Raw genomic sequence first — 15,855 nt, forward strand, 5'->3', positions numbered from 1 at the left:
GCGAGCCACCATGCTACAAACAGCAGTGTGGCCCTGGCAGCTTAGGCTCTGAACCCACCCCCAGCCTAGGTTCCAGAGCCCACCCAGCTGCGTCTATCTAGCTGGTTTTAGCGCGGTCAGCCCAGGCGCCGAGACTCGCAGCCGCTCGCTGTGCGGACATTGCCCGAGTGCGACTAAGGAGCCATCGGGAGGCTCCAATTCTGGACAGTCCCAATCCAGCTTTATTGGATGCCAAGCACTGTGGCCTAAGAGTCCCTCGGCCAGGCTGTGGCAGGTCTCGCTCCCAGCCCCTTCACTACCCTCGAACCCTCCCACCTGGCCTTCTGGAGAGACGCCAGCCCCATTTCAGGAAGAGAACGCTGCCCCGAACAGAGTCCATCCCACCTGCTCCAAGGCAGGGAGCCAGCACGCCAGCAGGGCTCACAGTCCGTCCCCAGGGACTGACAGAGTAAGGCCAGAAGGGACCATGGGGATCATCTCCTCTGACCCCGCATACACGAACGGCCACACGCAGATCCATGCGGGGCCGCCATCGCTCACAGGGCTTCCCGTTCTCCACCGCTCTCTAGCCCTGCCACCGAGCGTTTAGAGGCTTCCTCTCTTCGCCACGAAGAGCACGGCCACTCACCGACACAGCTGGGAGCAAGGAGAGAGGCACTACAGGACCTGGCAGCTCTCCAGGATCCCCACCAGCCCAGGGATCACAGCTGTGAACTTAAACCGCTCCCCAGGAGTACGTCAGTGGGGTCCCTCCCGCCTCGTTCTCACCTGCCTCCTTTCCTGCTCCCGGAGCACAGCCAGTGCCTCGAGATTTTCTCGAGATCAAAGCCAGCGTGGGCATCCTCTGGTCAGCAGCAACGCGGAGGAGCCCCTCTGACAGCAAACGTACCAGACGTGCTGCCACAAACCCGCTGGCTCCTCTACATCCACGCCCAGAGGTCTCCTTGCTACCAAACGGTGCAAGGAGCGTCTGTGGGCTGGCTGCTCACCCCCAGGGTATCAGTGACACTACTGGGGCTGGCCCTGCCCTCTACGGTTTGCAAAGGAACACGTGGCCCAGGAAATGGACTCCGAGCAGACAGATCTCCAAGGAGACCTGGTGGGACCCTGGCTTGGGTTTCTGTCACGCCCTACACTTAACCACAGCTGTTACAGCACGCCATGTGGGGAGTCCGCTGGTGCCAGCTCAGCCAACTACCTTCCCTCTCCAGTCTGCAGCCACCTGTACGGGGAAGGTTGATGGGAGAGGACATCAGGTGAGTACCTCCCAGCCATTAGCCTGAGTTACCTGCACCATTCCTAGGGTGGGCGCCTGTACCCTCTCTGCGGGAAGTGGCAGAGACCTTTACCCAGCCCCTCAGCTCTGAGCCTTGCACCAGATTTGTAGGTGCCACGAGCGGAGCCTGGGGAAGCAGGTTGCTGCAACACCGCCGCCAAGTCTCTGGCCTCTCTCAAGCTGGGGCTTCTAGGAGCAGGGCCAGGAGCCAGGCGCCCCAGGCTCAGCCCCTAGCAGCAGGGACCAGGCCTGAGCTGCTCCAAGGAACGAGTTTGGAGCGCGGTCGAAGGCCTGTGTGTTTCCCTGCCCGGGTGGAAGCGGTGACAATGGGCCAGACCCCTCGGCTCTGGAGGATCTAGCACTGGGCCCCTGGGTGCAATCTTCCACCCCGCATTAGTAGTGACCCAACCCATTAGAGAGTGACCTTTGGCCAGCTCTGTCTCCACCAGGGCAGGGCTAAAGGAAGGGCCAGGGACTGACAGAGGGGCCCCCACAGAGCCAGGCCCACGTGCCCCCCCCCCCCCCCCGGAAGCGCTGCCAGGCGGATACGGAGGACACTGACCCGTCGCAGGGTGCACCCTGCCTGGGGAGAAGCTTCCCTTGTTTGGGTGTTAAACCCAAGCCCAGATCACACATCTTGGGCGTCTCTGGGGGCTCTCCCCCAGCCCCAGAGCCAAGAAGTCCTGGACTGTGGAGGATGTTGGCCTCTGCTCCTAACAGCAAGTCACGCAGGCACTAATCCTCCGCAGAGCACATCCTGGGGCAGCCCCCGGGCAGCTCCCCTGTGACCCACAGCATCCTTCCTCCTGCTCCCTCCTCTAGCGTTTGCACAGAGCCCCCCTGGGGACAGCTCAGCTCTGACCGAGGGAGACCAGTCACATTCAGCAAGGGCTGTGCCCTCGATCCGGAGCTGCCAAGGCAGGGTCTAGGTCCCAGGAGCAGCCCCTCGCCCCACCCGACACCGCCAGAAAGTCCCACCCTGCGAGGGTGGAAGCCCCCTAACTCCAGGAGGGAGGCCGCTGAGCGAGACCAGAAGCCCCTGCCTGGCATGGGGGGCTTTGGAGGGTCTGACAAGCACCAAGCGTCTGCGTGCGTGTAGTAGAGGAAGGGCCCGGTGCGGTGCCAGGCAGGACTGAGAACGGCTCTGTCCCTCCCTCACTCCAGCCACTCTTCCCTGCAGTAGCGGGCTGCCCACGGGTCTCGCCTACCTGCTCTGCCGCCCCCGGATCTCCTTCTCCGAGAGCCAGCAGACCGAGCACGTCAGGCTCGGCACCACATGAACCACTCTCCCTGTGCATCGCTGTGCGGCCTGGCGGCTAGCTGGCGGCTAGCTAGCGGCTAGCTAGCGGCTAACCTCCTGTTCCGGGGCCTCGCTCCCCCACAGGGCACAGCCCTGCCGCTACCTCCCGACACTGCTGCTTGGGAAGAAGGGATGCGCAGAGTTAGTTGGGTGCCCAGTAGTGGGAGACTATCCACAGGCCCAGCACTGCAGTCCTATGAGTCGCCTCCTGGCCAGCCAACAGAAGGCAGTTTCCACCCACTGGAGCCAGGGAGCTGCCCCAGTCCCTGCCCCCACGCAGAGGGAGCGACTGGGGGGGGGATGCTACGAGACCGGGTCTCTGCGGCGGGAGGGGACTGACTTACCAACCAGCTGAGGCTGGGCAGAGGGGGCAGAACGGCGAGACATGGCCCCGGGGTGCTCTAGGCCAGAGAAAGTCAGTGATCTATTGTACAAAGGCCAAGGCCCAGGCACAGGAGGTTCGGGCCCTGTTTCAGCACCTCACGCTGATCAAGATCAACCGCCCTGGCCACAGGCCAAGGAGCAGCAACAGATCCTGCTGGGGGTGGCACTGGCAACAGGGGAAGCCCTCGCTCCCATCATGGGCATGGAGGGGTCCCCAGCGAGAGACAGGCTGAGCAGTCCTGACCCTTCAGTTCATCTCACAAATGGTCTCCACTGTCGCCACCCTCGGATCCCTCGAGGGCTGCCACTCCGCAGCCACGCCGAGCACAGGCAGGCAACGGGGCACCAGCCTGGCTGCTTCTCCGGCACCTGAACCCTGCGGTACCAACCTCACTCAGCACAGGACTCATTCTCCCCACATCCCCTTCTCTGCCAGGCCCCGAGAAATCCACTCTTCTGTACAGCACACCCTGTCAAGGCAGCGCCCCCCGCCCTCACTCCGGCTAGCTTCACCACCCACCATGGCCAGGGGGTTTTCAGACAGACAGCGCCCACTCACTCCCAGGAGACGCAGAAAGGTGACAGAGCCGCCACGCGTGCAGCATGGCTCTGGTCAGACGGGGCCCAGTACAGCCTGTGCCCTTGGTTACTGTCCAGTATTTCACCAGCCACACCCAGGATAACTGGCCCTACCCGTTGCTAAGCACCAGTGCGTAGCTCTTCGCATCGGGCAATCCCGGGCGCAGGGTAACACAGGGAGAACAGCCGCTGAAGTGCTTCCCCATGACAGGTGCAGGACAGGCAGCATCGCAGAGCACACACGACCCCCGCCAGTGTGCCTCAGGCCTGGCCGAGTGCAGCCACCTCTGGGAGCCATGCACCTGGCTGCAGATTGCCCACAGGAGCAGCCCACTGGGAAGCTGGTGCTCCCGAAGTCTGGAGAGCTGGATAGTCGCCTTCCCCAGGGCCCGGAGCTGGCTCGCTCCGTTTGCACGAGATGAACCATTTTGGGAACAGACAGGAGACCCTCGAGCATGAACCTCCCCAATCAGGCAAGGGCGTGAGTGGACCCGTGGACCAGGCCCCAGCCCTGAGCCCTGGGAGAGGCCTAGGACCACCCAGGTGGAGCCAGACCTTGGGAGCAGCAAGCAGGACAGGGGTGTCAGCCAGGGCCTGTCTCCACTCCCCAACACCTCCAGGGATGGCAGCAAGCTGCTCTCCAATCTGAACTCCCGTCCTTCCCCTCCGCAGGCTGTGCCCCCCACTGCCCATCACCCCACAGCTCTGGGCCTCCCTTCCCTGCTCCCTTTGGATGGATTGGGGGGCTCTTTAGGGCTGAGACTGCCTCTCCCTGGGTGCGTGCAGGCCCACCGCCCCGGCTCTGCACTACTGCAACATAAACAGGTTTAGTAGGGTCAGATTATCGGAGAAGATCGACAAACAGCCACTTCACCAGACACGGACACAAAAATACTTCCCCCGATAACAGACATGGACAGCTAGGCCAAGAAAGAAAAATGCTGCCTGAGAATGCAGAGGTTCATTTAAGGCCATTTACTTTGGATATTCGGACGTAGGATTTTGACCATTTGTTTTAACGGTTACAAAGCTTTAACTCTTTTAGACTTAAAGTGTACGGTCATTAAAGCATTGTCTCCCCTGCTGTTTAACACCACCCCCCATAATTTCCCACCACTGTGAAAATCTGAATGGATAAAAATTAAAAAAAAAAAGCTTAAAAAACCCTCAAACTCTGCCAAGCCCATATACAGAGGTGCAGCCCAGCACCCTGGGCAAGTCAGGGGTCACGGGCCCCACGCTGAAGGGCCCAGGATTGGGACTGCCAGCGAGTGCCCTCCCGGCAGTGCAGAGGGAGGAGAACTCCCTGAACCCAAGCCAGCCAGGGACCAGGAGATCAGCACCGCGGCTGCAGTTAACCCTTCCTCGCCCAGCTCCGCCTAGGGGCTGGTAAAGAGCTGCAGGAACTATGCACCTGGATTGGTGGCAAGCCAATGACCTGGGAGGAAAAGGTCCCTTATCCCACCAGCCTTCCCTCCTGCACCATCTGCTCCGAGAACAAGGTCACAAACCTCAGGAGAGGTCCCTCTGCGCACACGCCCCCATCCCCGTGTCTGGCTCATTCAGCGTACACCTGTACAGAACGCGGTCCTGTCAGCACTGCACACAGAGCTGCCTGCAGCAGCAAGAGCAGCGGGGCTGTTGCTTTGACTAAGGCCTGAGCAGAGACAATCAGACAAGGCAGCAGCTCGGGGAGAGACTACGGAAGAAAAATATCCTGAATGGGCACCTCTCTTCCCCACCCCCCATCAGCAGGGGGGCGGGCGCCAGCATGAAGGAAGACGGGGAGAGCACTGGCTCAAAGCATGTGCGACTGGCTACAGAATTCTCTCCCTATAGGCTACATTTTTCTTCATCCTTGTGGAAAACCAAGGCTCTGACTTGCACGACACCAGCAGCTTTCCAGCCCTAGGGTATGCTGGACTCTGGTTTGCTGGCAGGACAACCCAGGGATGGGGGGCCTGGTAGGACATAACTCTCCCCCCCCCCCACACACACACACACACTTCTCCCGGCTTATTTACAGCTGGACTTCACTCTGGGCCTCTAGATGGCATCTTCCCTAGCACTCCCTGGATCCGACTAGGGCTCCAGCTGAGCTTGTGGCCTCAGCGCCTGACAGACAGGGACACATCGGGCCACAATCTTACTTACAGCCGCCTGCTTCTCGGTGAGCCCACCTGAGGGAATGACGTACACCCCACCCCACACACCAGGGCACCTAAAGCACCAGGAAAACAAACGTTTAACCAGACCGAGGCTCCACGAGCCAACGGCTCAGTCCTGCATCTCCGAGCACATCCGAACACAATCTTACACAGCATCTTCCGTGCACACCGCCACATCACCCTGGCTCTCCGAACGACAGATCTGTTCGGGCAGAGTGCCAGATGCAAGAAGCAGGCACTGTCAGCTGACTACCAGAGCTACTCACAATCACAAAGACAACAAGATTTCTTCTTGCCCGGTGGCAGGCAGCCTCCCTTTCTCCTGCCAGCTGAAGAATCACATCACCAAGGAGCTGAGCTGAGCTCCGTTCTCCTCCCCAAAAGAGCTTTACAGTCGTAGCTACTGACTGCACAAAGCAGGTTCCCTTGTGCTGCCTCCCTGGCTGGGAAGCTAACGAATTCAAGCCATTGTTCGGGAGCAGACACCATTTGCCACGACTTTAACATAGTCAATTACAAAACAGACCACATCTGCCAACAAGTCTCTCTAACCCATTCACAGCCATCTTCCACGTCTGCAGCCATCAGCTAGCCAACCGCTATTGTCTGCCAAGGAGGGACTCAGGCTTCTAATTTTGAAGGACTGATTAATTCAGATGTATGGGGAGCAGTCCCTGAAAAGCTGAGCAGGGAGGGGGTGCATGGTTCTGGCACCAGACACTGCAGTGCAAACCTGGGAGAGGATTTGGGACCACCCCATACAGAACAGCAGACACTCCCGCTCCTCTCTGCATAGCCCGCTTCCTAATCGGCAGGGAGCAGCAACCCCCTGGCTCAGTCCCTGCGGCAGGTGGGGACACAGGGAAAGCACCAAGTGAGCCAGAAGCAGAAGGCAGCGTGGATAGCTGGGAGGCAGAGGGGTGAGCTGATGGGAGCAGTGCAGGTATTGCAGGCGGATGGGAGCAGCGCGCAGGCGACGGATGTCCTTGCAGAACACACACACACACACACACACACACACGCACACACACGGGCGCTCCTAGGCTTGTGTTCTAGGTCAGCGTACGAACCAGCTGCTAAGCAGGGGAATGGCCCGAGATGTTCAGGTGAGGGAGGGGAGCACAATGGTAAGAGACATTTGTACCAGGCAGGAACACACACATGGCCAGGCAATGCACCAGATAAAGGAAGAGGCACACTCCAGAAGCCAGCCCCCAGGAAAGGCTGCTTCCCGGACTGTCTTTGCCCCGCAGCACTGCACTGCTCGGCTCTGCCTGCCCTCCACACGCCGCCGGCTACAGACGGAGAGCTAGGGTCTCACCGCCTCAACACGGAAGATCTATATTTATTCAATAGCTGATGGTTACATACATTGATCTGTACTTGTTCTGGTGCGAGAGGCACAGAAGCCACAGGGTCAAGGGCCACGCTCAGCAAGGTGCCTTTCCCAAGCAGGCAGTTTAGAGGCAGGGCCAGTCCCATGGGAAGGGGGGAGGACGCAGGAGCCTACCAGGGCCCTCATTCTGAGGGGCAAGGGCAGAAGCAGATTCCAAAACTGGCTGTTCAGACATGCAGAACCAGAGCCGGAGAAGCCCAGTCCGTCTCCTGGGGCCAGCACAGCATTGCTTCCTCCACACCGTTATGCGCTCGCACTTTAGCCAGGCCACGCCTAAGTGGCTCAAGCAATGGAGTCCTGGCTGTTTCCAGCTGCAAAAATTCTATTGCCGTTGCTTTGCCGTCATGCCGGAGCCACCATCTGAGCAGCCCAGGGCCTGCGGAGGCGTCTGTCTGCCTCCCTCACACACCAAAGGCTGGGACGTGTCTGCGCACAGATGGGAGCGCTCCTATCCAGCCTCGCTGCAAAGGTTCCTTTACCACAAGGGAGCTTCTGCTTACAGGCAACATGCCCACAGGGAATTTAGTACCATCCCTCCGGGGCGCTAGAGCTGCAGCCCTTCAGGCCAGGAACCACAAGGGGCTCAGCTGAGGTTTGGGAGATGGAAACCTCCCCCCAAATCACAGCTCTAGAACAGCAAGCAGCAGCTGCCCGGCAGGGGCCTGAGCGGGAGAAGAATGGATAACTGCTCCTCTTCAGGAAGCATGGTCCCCTGGGAAACCCCACGCTGCACCTGCCTTCAAAGGGCTCCAACACACAAGCCCAAGAACCAGTCACCCCACATGCTCTAGGGAAGAGGGAGTCCAGATGGGGAGTCAACCCCTTCAAGACCCCAAACACACCCATGCTGGGGCAGCAGCTTCAATAGCAAAGCCCATCTAGAAAGGAGGGCTGAAGGTCCCATCGTCCCTGCACTGCCCGTTGCAGTTTGACATGCAGGTAAATCAGGAATTAAAGGCAGCCCACTGTGTGCTGTCTGGGAGCGGGGCTACGCCTGCTGCAGGCAGCGACTGATTTTAAGTGCAATGAATTATTGACACGCTGATGTATTATTTCGCCTGTACAAGTTCTGATTTATCCCCACGGCAGGGCCTGTGCTGCAGTTGTTTTCCAGGTGATGTAACTACACTCGCCGGGAAAGCTCACAGCAGAGGCAGTGTCTGCTGCCCACCGAGGTCTCGCTGCTTCCCGCAGTTTTACAGCAGAGTTAGCGAACGGACAAAGAGGTTGAGTGGCAGGTGCAGGGCCGCACAGGGGTTTGGGCTGCCAGTGAAGGCCCGCACACAAGTCTGTTGCTCTAGGCACTGGGCCACATGGTCTCCGAATACCGAGTGAGCAGGGGCTGTCGCTGACTCGGGCACATTCTTTCCACGGGTGACTGAGAATTGCAGCACGACCCCCATTATTCCAGCCCAGCAAGCCCATTGCTCACTCTGAATAGGGGACGAGTCAAGGTCATGCCAACTATTCGCAGCCATAGAACAGAACAAGCCCCCAGTCCCGGAGGGATCAGCCTGGGTCAGCAGCAACAGAAGAGGGCTTCCCAATGTTTTGCCCACTGAGCCCTGCTGGGAGGGAGCTGCAGACCCTGCCAGGGCAGCCGCTAAGCTGAAAGCGGTGTGTGTGACTGTACTACTCACGCCATGTCCAGCAGCCAGCCGGCGTGCGCACCGAGGGGTCTGCAGGCATTCGCTGCATGGCCCCACAGCCCTGGACTGGGATACTGAAACCGCCCCAGCCCCAAGCAGCTTGAGCCCCGCCCCGCGCCGCGCTGAGATGTGTCAGCACATGACAAAAGGGAGCATGCGACAGCTGGGTGAGAAGTTGCTGAGCAACGGTTTCCTCTTGGGAGGTAGAGGCCGACAGACGCTGGAGCTCAGCAGCACCCTCCCACGAGATCCACCAAGAGGGGATCACACCTACCATTGTCAAGCCCCAGGATGCCAACGCGGGCCTTAGGGAGCCATCCTCCCTCCAAGCTAGCCGCCTCCCCAGTTCATTCCATGTCATGGCTAGCACATGATGACACCACGGAGTGGCTCCGACGGGCTGCAGAGGCCAGGATGTGCGTCGGTCCCCTCTCAGGGCTTGGCGAGGCTGGGAACGCTCAGGGTTAGAGCACGTGTCAACCTGCACGGTGCTACGCTCCCTAGAGAGGAGTGCAGGCACGCTGGACAGTGGATCAGCCCAGCTGGCCGGGGTTACCCCACAATAGACCCTAGCTGGCATGAGGGCCACGGAGCCACGAACCAGCACATCTGAGTGCTAAGTCATGGTTAACGCACATTCTGACGCCATGTTGCTTTCCAGCATATACCAGGCCTGCGCAGAGCTGGGGTTTGACTGTTTTATCTGGAGCAGTTCCCAGCTGGTGTCATGGTCCTGTCCAGCGAGGAAGGGATGATGGGTGTTCACATCATGTGACCAGCACAGTGCAAGTAGTGATCTTCCGTCCAGAGCAGCAGCACAGACAGAGCTTTGTGAGCACAGCGCTCTCCGGAGAGCCCAAAGCCAAGTACCAGCCAGTTGCTTATTTGTTACCATGTCTATTGTTCAGTTGCCTTCTCTGGCTGTATGTACGTGCAGAGACCTTCAGGGAATTCTCTCCCCGTGGGTCTAGCACTGGGGCAGTTCACTAGGGCTAGCACTAGTGTATACTGGCCACAGGCGGGTCTAACCACCACGCCGTCTAACCCGACTCAGGACAGGTCTGGCCAACAAGGTGGTAAAATGCTTGCAGCCAGTCTCCCCCAGCGCTCCCACCATCACTAGCCATGAGGCCAGACCCACAGGGAAATCCCTCGACTCACTAGTGCGGACACAGCCTGCGCTTGCAGTACAGTGGGAGCTGGATACCAGCTGCAGACTGGATCAGCACGCTGCTTGCCTCACCATCCAGGGGATCTCTGAGACTGAACAATTCCAGCCAGCGCTAGTCCCTCCTCCCCACTTGATGAGCTATTGTTCCTCTCCAGTCTTTGCTGCAGCTTTGCGAGCCCATGTGCTCTGCATACATACTGTGCTGCTCCTGGCCAGGTCTAGGGATCCCACTGCAAGGACAATCTCACAAAGGAATCAGATAATGCCCTACGCTTTGCCAAACCCACCGCTATGTCTTTTGGAGACATACCCCCAGGGGATACGGTTAGGAAAACGTCCCGATATACTGGAGTTACAGACATGGGTAGACGCCTGCTTACAACCCTTGTTACGGAGTCACTATTCCTAGGCATTGCAAAAACATGGCTGACAGAAGAAAAAGGCAATTTCTTTCGGGCTGTATTAGATTAGCAGCTGAGCTACCGAGGCAAGACTGAACTAACCCTCGTGCATATGACTTATGAGCAATACTCAAGAAGGAACCCTGTATGCTGCCTCCGCATTGTCTTGGCTTGTAGATCCAACCCCACCACCAACACTGGGTAAGAAAACGTGCCAGCAGCACTTCCATTATCTTCCGTAAAGAAGCGTGCAACAACAGGGATGTGCCAAACAGACATTCACCAGTCCCAGCAAGGACCAAAGTCACCTCTCCAGAAGAGTCTAGCCTGGGAGAGGGGCGAGCAAGCCAGTGCGTGGCTGGCGTATTGCATTCCTCATGCCCACCAGGGCTGCCACTGCCTCAGCAAATGGCTGCACATGCTCAAAGCACGGGAGAGAGAGGAGGGAAATGGGACTGCTTTCCCGGGGCTCTCCCAGGCCAGCCTGAGGATGGTTTTGCTGGGGGAGAACCCCTTTCCAAGGCCCATCTGGGGGAGCAGAGAGACTGCTAGGCTGTAGCTATTGTCTGGCAGCGCATTATTCTCTTTGCTTTTCACAGCCGCTCACTTCACCATCCCAACACCCAGGAGAGCCAGAGTAGTAAGTTCAGGTCTGTGGACTTGCTCCAGGCGCTCCCTACTCTACGTGCCTGACAGCATGGGCAGCAGACCGGTGGGCTGGCTGACAGCAGTACGCATTTCCAATGGCCACTGGGCCGATAAAGGGGAGACAGAGCTCTATCCGAGCCCCATTTTCACTCAGAACTCTCAGTATTTCCTGATCTGTCAAAGGTGACGCTGGGGAAGACTTGGACAGACAAGTAGAAAAGGCAGCGAGTCCCCTGACTTGTCCCATAACAGGAGTGTCACAGCTCCACATGACCGGTGCTAGGCCCCCACTTTGAAACAGTCCCTGGAGGAACCCCTTTGATGTGCCAGAGCTCCAAGGGTCTCGTTCTTCCCTCAGGGTCAGCCACGCAGCCTCATCTCCTCTCTGGGGCTTCAGCCCTCCTGCTTCTCAGCGTGAGCAACTGAGCCAGACTTGTCCATGCTGCAGGGACCAATGCACCCCAGCCAGTATCTACAGGGACGCTCAGGTTGAGTTTTCAAAACAGCCAGGTTTATTAATCAACTGGAACACGGCACAGGCAGTCCTCAAGTTAGCACAGAGAGGAAGGTTAAACCATCAACCATTCTGTTCAGCCCAGAGCCCAACCAAGCTGTAGTGAACTCTATTTTCAGGTTTCAGAGTAGCAGCCGTGTTAGTCTGTATCCGCAAAAAGAACAGGAGTACTTGTGGCACCTTAGAGACTAACAAATTTATTTGAGCATAAGCTTTCGTGGGCTAAAACCTACTTCACCGGATGCATGCAGTGGAAAATACAGTAGGAAGATTATATATACATACATACATATACACACACACACATACATACACACACACATACATACACACACACATACATACACACACACACAGAACATGAAACAATGGGTATTACCATACACATTATAATGAGAGTGATCAGTTAAGGTGAGCTATTACCAGCAGGAGAGAGAAAAAACTTTTTGTAGTGGTAATCAAAATGGCCCATTTCCAGCAGTTGACAAGAAGGTGTGAGGAATCGTAGGGGGGGAAATAAACATGGGGAAATAGTTTTACTTTGTGTAATGACCCATCCGCTCCCAGTCTTTATTCAAGCCTAATTTAATGGTGTCCAATTTGGAATTAATTTGCAATTCAGCAGTCTCTCGTTGGAGTCTGTTTGAAGTTTTTTTGTTGTAATATTGCGACTTTCAGGTCTGTAATCGAGTGACCAGGGAGATTGAAGTGTTCTCCTATTTTCAGGCTGTGTCTCTGACTTCCCTCCTTCATCAGTTCCCAGGCGGGAGAGCGCCAAGTCCCCCTTTACTCCCCCCCTCACACCTTCCAGTCCTTTGTTCTGAGCTGGGGCCTTTACTCAGCCTCCCAGCTGAGAGGTGGGGAAACCCTCCTCCCTCAGGGCCATTGGTTGCTAGGTGTCAGTATCCCGGCAAGTGGGCTTTCCGCTGCCTTCTCAGATCTTCCATTGGCAGGGGTCAGCCTCGGCCAGTCCTTTTTCAAAACCCATTCACCGTGCCTAGTCCGCTTGGTGACACATGCGCACCTCGGTCTCTTAGGCCTGGTCTACACTAACAAATGAGGTTGACCCAGCTCTCTCTCTCAGGGGTGTGAAGAATCCACACCCAGGCGTGGACGGCCCTAGGTCAACAGAAGAATTCTTCCACTGATTTAGCTACTGCTTCTGGGGGAGACGGGTTACCTACACTGATGGGCCCCATAGGGAGTGTCTATACTGAAGGGCTGCCACTGCAACATTTCAAGTGTACAAAATCCCTTAGTCTTCCCTGAGAGCCAACACAGTCCTTCCCTCCCCCGACCCAACTGGGTAGCCATGCGAAGTATAGGGGAAACTGAGGCACACAGGACTCAAAACATACTACAGAAAATTCCCACTGTGTCACAAGGGGTACAGAGGGGAATCTCACTGCAGTGGGCATAACTCCCTGCCATGGGCACCTCTGCATGAACGGCCGTACAGACAGTGTGAGGTGAGCAAGACATCTGATCACACATGGGTCTCCCAGTTCAGTGAGCACCTGTTTGTGGGGGACACATCCTAGGAAGAGGACAGTTAGATGAGAGCTATTAAGTTGCGGCCCGTCCATCCCCCCGGGCAGGACTGCTCCCTAGAGTAAGTTCTATGGGGCTTTGCCCCGTTTACATCACAGAAGAGGACCCATGTAACTATTCCAGCTTCATGCCGATACGTCACATCGCACAGACCTGCGTCATCCAGACTGACATGAGTCTGCTGCCTTTTCCTGCTGGACCAGGATCGAAGCTAGCAAGTCCTTCAGCGTGCATGGTGCTGTACGCACAGATCACACAAGGTCTCCATTCCAAGGAGCTCCCAACCCAACCTGTGCAGGTAACACGAATGGGGAGGGGGCTGCCAGACAAGGTAAGTGGGGGGCTCTTAGCCGAGCAGGGGGTATTTGTGCACGTGGGGTACAACCAATGACTAGAGTGGTGGCGCTCACCAGGATGAGGGCGGGGGGGGGTGCTGTTTGATTGACAAGCCTAGCCCGGTCGGTGGGGGAGAGGCAGTGCAGAGCACCCGCCCGAAATGCAGCATTTCAAGGGGGAATTAAGGAGGCGGCTGTTCCAGGCGTAGGGGCCAAGGAAAAGGTGGAGCAGAGCAGCAGATGGGACCGAGGGGAGCACTAGGCCATAGTCCAATGCAGTCCCGTGTTATAAAGCCATGTCCATGCCTTCTTTGGGAGCGGGGGACTCCCGTGCAGCACCCCCAGATGATGCCTGAGGCCAGCAGGATTCCAACAGCTCCTGCTCCCAGTAGTGCAGTACAAGCAGACAGACTGGAGACAGGCTGAGCACAGCCGCCACCCCGGGACCCGCATGCCAAGGGACAGAACGGGGGTTCAAAGCCAGCGTTATTCTCTCAGGGCAGAAAATCATCATACAACTACATTCCAGCCATCACCTGACACAAGCAAACCCGGCCAGAGTTCTTCCCCGTGACCTGGCGCATTAGCCCAAGGCAGCTGAAATGGCTGGAGTGGCCTACGGTTTCCCTCAGGCAGAAAGAGCAGCCAGCAGGAGGGGTGGGGCTTGCGAACATCTTTAAGCAGTCACATACTGCACTCACAGGAATGCTACTGCCCGGATGCTGACTTCCCACTAGGCCCTGGCTCCAGCCTCCCCGAACCGCTTCACCAATCCTGTTCCAGCCGGCACTGGCAGATCTCTCCAGCTCTCTGCAGACACGAGCGCCCATTGGGCTCACTAGGGGGTGCTGATGACCTGCCCCCATCAGTCATCCTGGCCAGCTGAAGTTTATTTGTTTACATGGCTATGGATTTTCCACACTCTGTTTCAAGACAGACATTGGGGCAGGAGAGGGGGTGATAGCGGGTCATCTCTTGGGATGAGTCCAAACCAAGTCAAACATCCACCGAGCAGAGCCATGGAAGTCAGGCCTAAACCCGAGCCCTGCTGACAGGCCAGCGAGGCAGGGTGCGACGGGAGACTCCTAGCAGACTTGCTTGACCTCGAGGAGTCTGCTGCAAAAGCTGAATCTACAGAAGTCCTCTCCAGCAACACACAGCACGCCTGGCAGTCCCAGTCAGACCATTCACACACGTGGAATCATAGCTCTAAAATGGGCTGATAATGAACTGAATTTGAGTGCGGCTTTGCCGTCCCACATTGGTCGGAGGGGGAGGGGGAGGAGGTAATTTGTAATTTTTTGGTTTAAAAACCATGCTGGATTGTTCTACAGCAAGGGGGACAAAGAAAAACCTGAAATTGGGGAAGGGCTGCACTTCCCCAGAAAACATTTCGTATTTTTGATCAAAGAAATTGGTGCATTGCAGCACAGAGATGAAAGAGGGTTATTTTTAATGATGGCACTGGATTCTGAAACAAGTGAAGGATCCTGTACAGATTCCAAGAGATGACACATCAGTGGAGAAAAACTATCATCATCAAGCATTGTGTTTTGTATCAAGTGCTGACAATCTGGTGGATATGGGAGTCATTACAGAGATTACAAGCATCTGCAGAATGAACTAATAAGAGTAAAAGGTACTTCCAGGCATGTCATGGGCTTCCCAAAGACAGGGCCAGATTTTAAGTGCCATGGCTAGATTTATAGATAAAGAAGACTACAGTACCTTTCAACCCAAAGCATCTCCGAGAACTTTACATATACAGGAATTACCTTTCCCCACCACTGAAATCTGGACATGCATTACACGACATGCCAAATGCAAGATCACACATCTAGAAACCAAGAGTGAGGATGGGACAGTGCTTTGCAAAGCAATGCCCCTGAAAGGGACTTGGGGTCATGGTGGGCAGCCAACTGAACATGAGCTCTCAGTGTGACAACATGGCTAAGAACTAGTGTGGATCCCTGGATATATGAACAGGGGAATATCAAGTAGGACACCTCTGTAGAGTATTAGGGAAACCAGTACTGGACTGTTTCCAGTTCTGGTCTCCACACTTCACAATGGATGTGAACTAAATGTAAAGAGATTAAAAAATAGCTACAAGAATATTTCTGAGATCTGGAAGAGATTCTTTCCACTGAGAGACTAAAGAAGCTATTTAGGTTTACCTAAGACAGTGGTTCTCAAACTTTTGTACTGGTGACCCCTTTCACACAGCAAGTTATGAGTGCGACCCCTTGCTATAAATTAAAAACACATTTTTATATTTAACACCATTATAAATGCTGGAGGTAAAGCAGGGTTTGGGTGGAGGCTGACACCTCATGACCCCCCCCATGTAATAACCTTGCGACCCCCTGAGGGGTCACAACCCCCAATTTGAGACCCCTGACCTAAGAGAAGGTTAAGAGATGACTTGATCACAGTCCATAAGTACCTACATTGGAAGAAGATTTCTGCTAGTGGCCTTTAAT

This window comes from Emys orbicularis, chromosome 3 (assembly GCF_028017835.1).
Source record: "Emys orbicularis isolate rEmyOrb1 chromosome 3, rEmyOrb1.hap1, whole genome shotgun sequence".
Taxonomy (NCBI): domain Eukaryota; kingdom Metazoa; phylum Chordata; order Testudines; family Emydidae; genus Emys; species Emys orbicularis.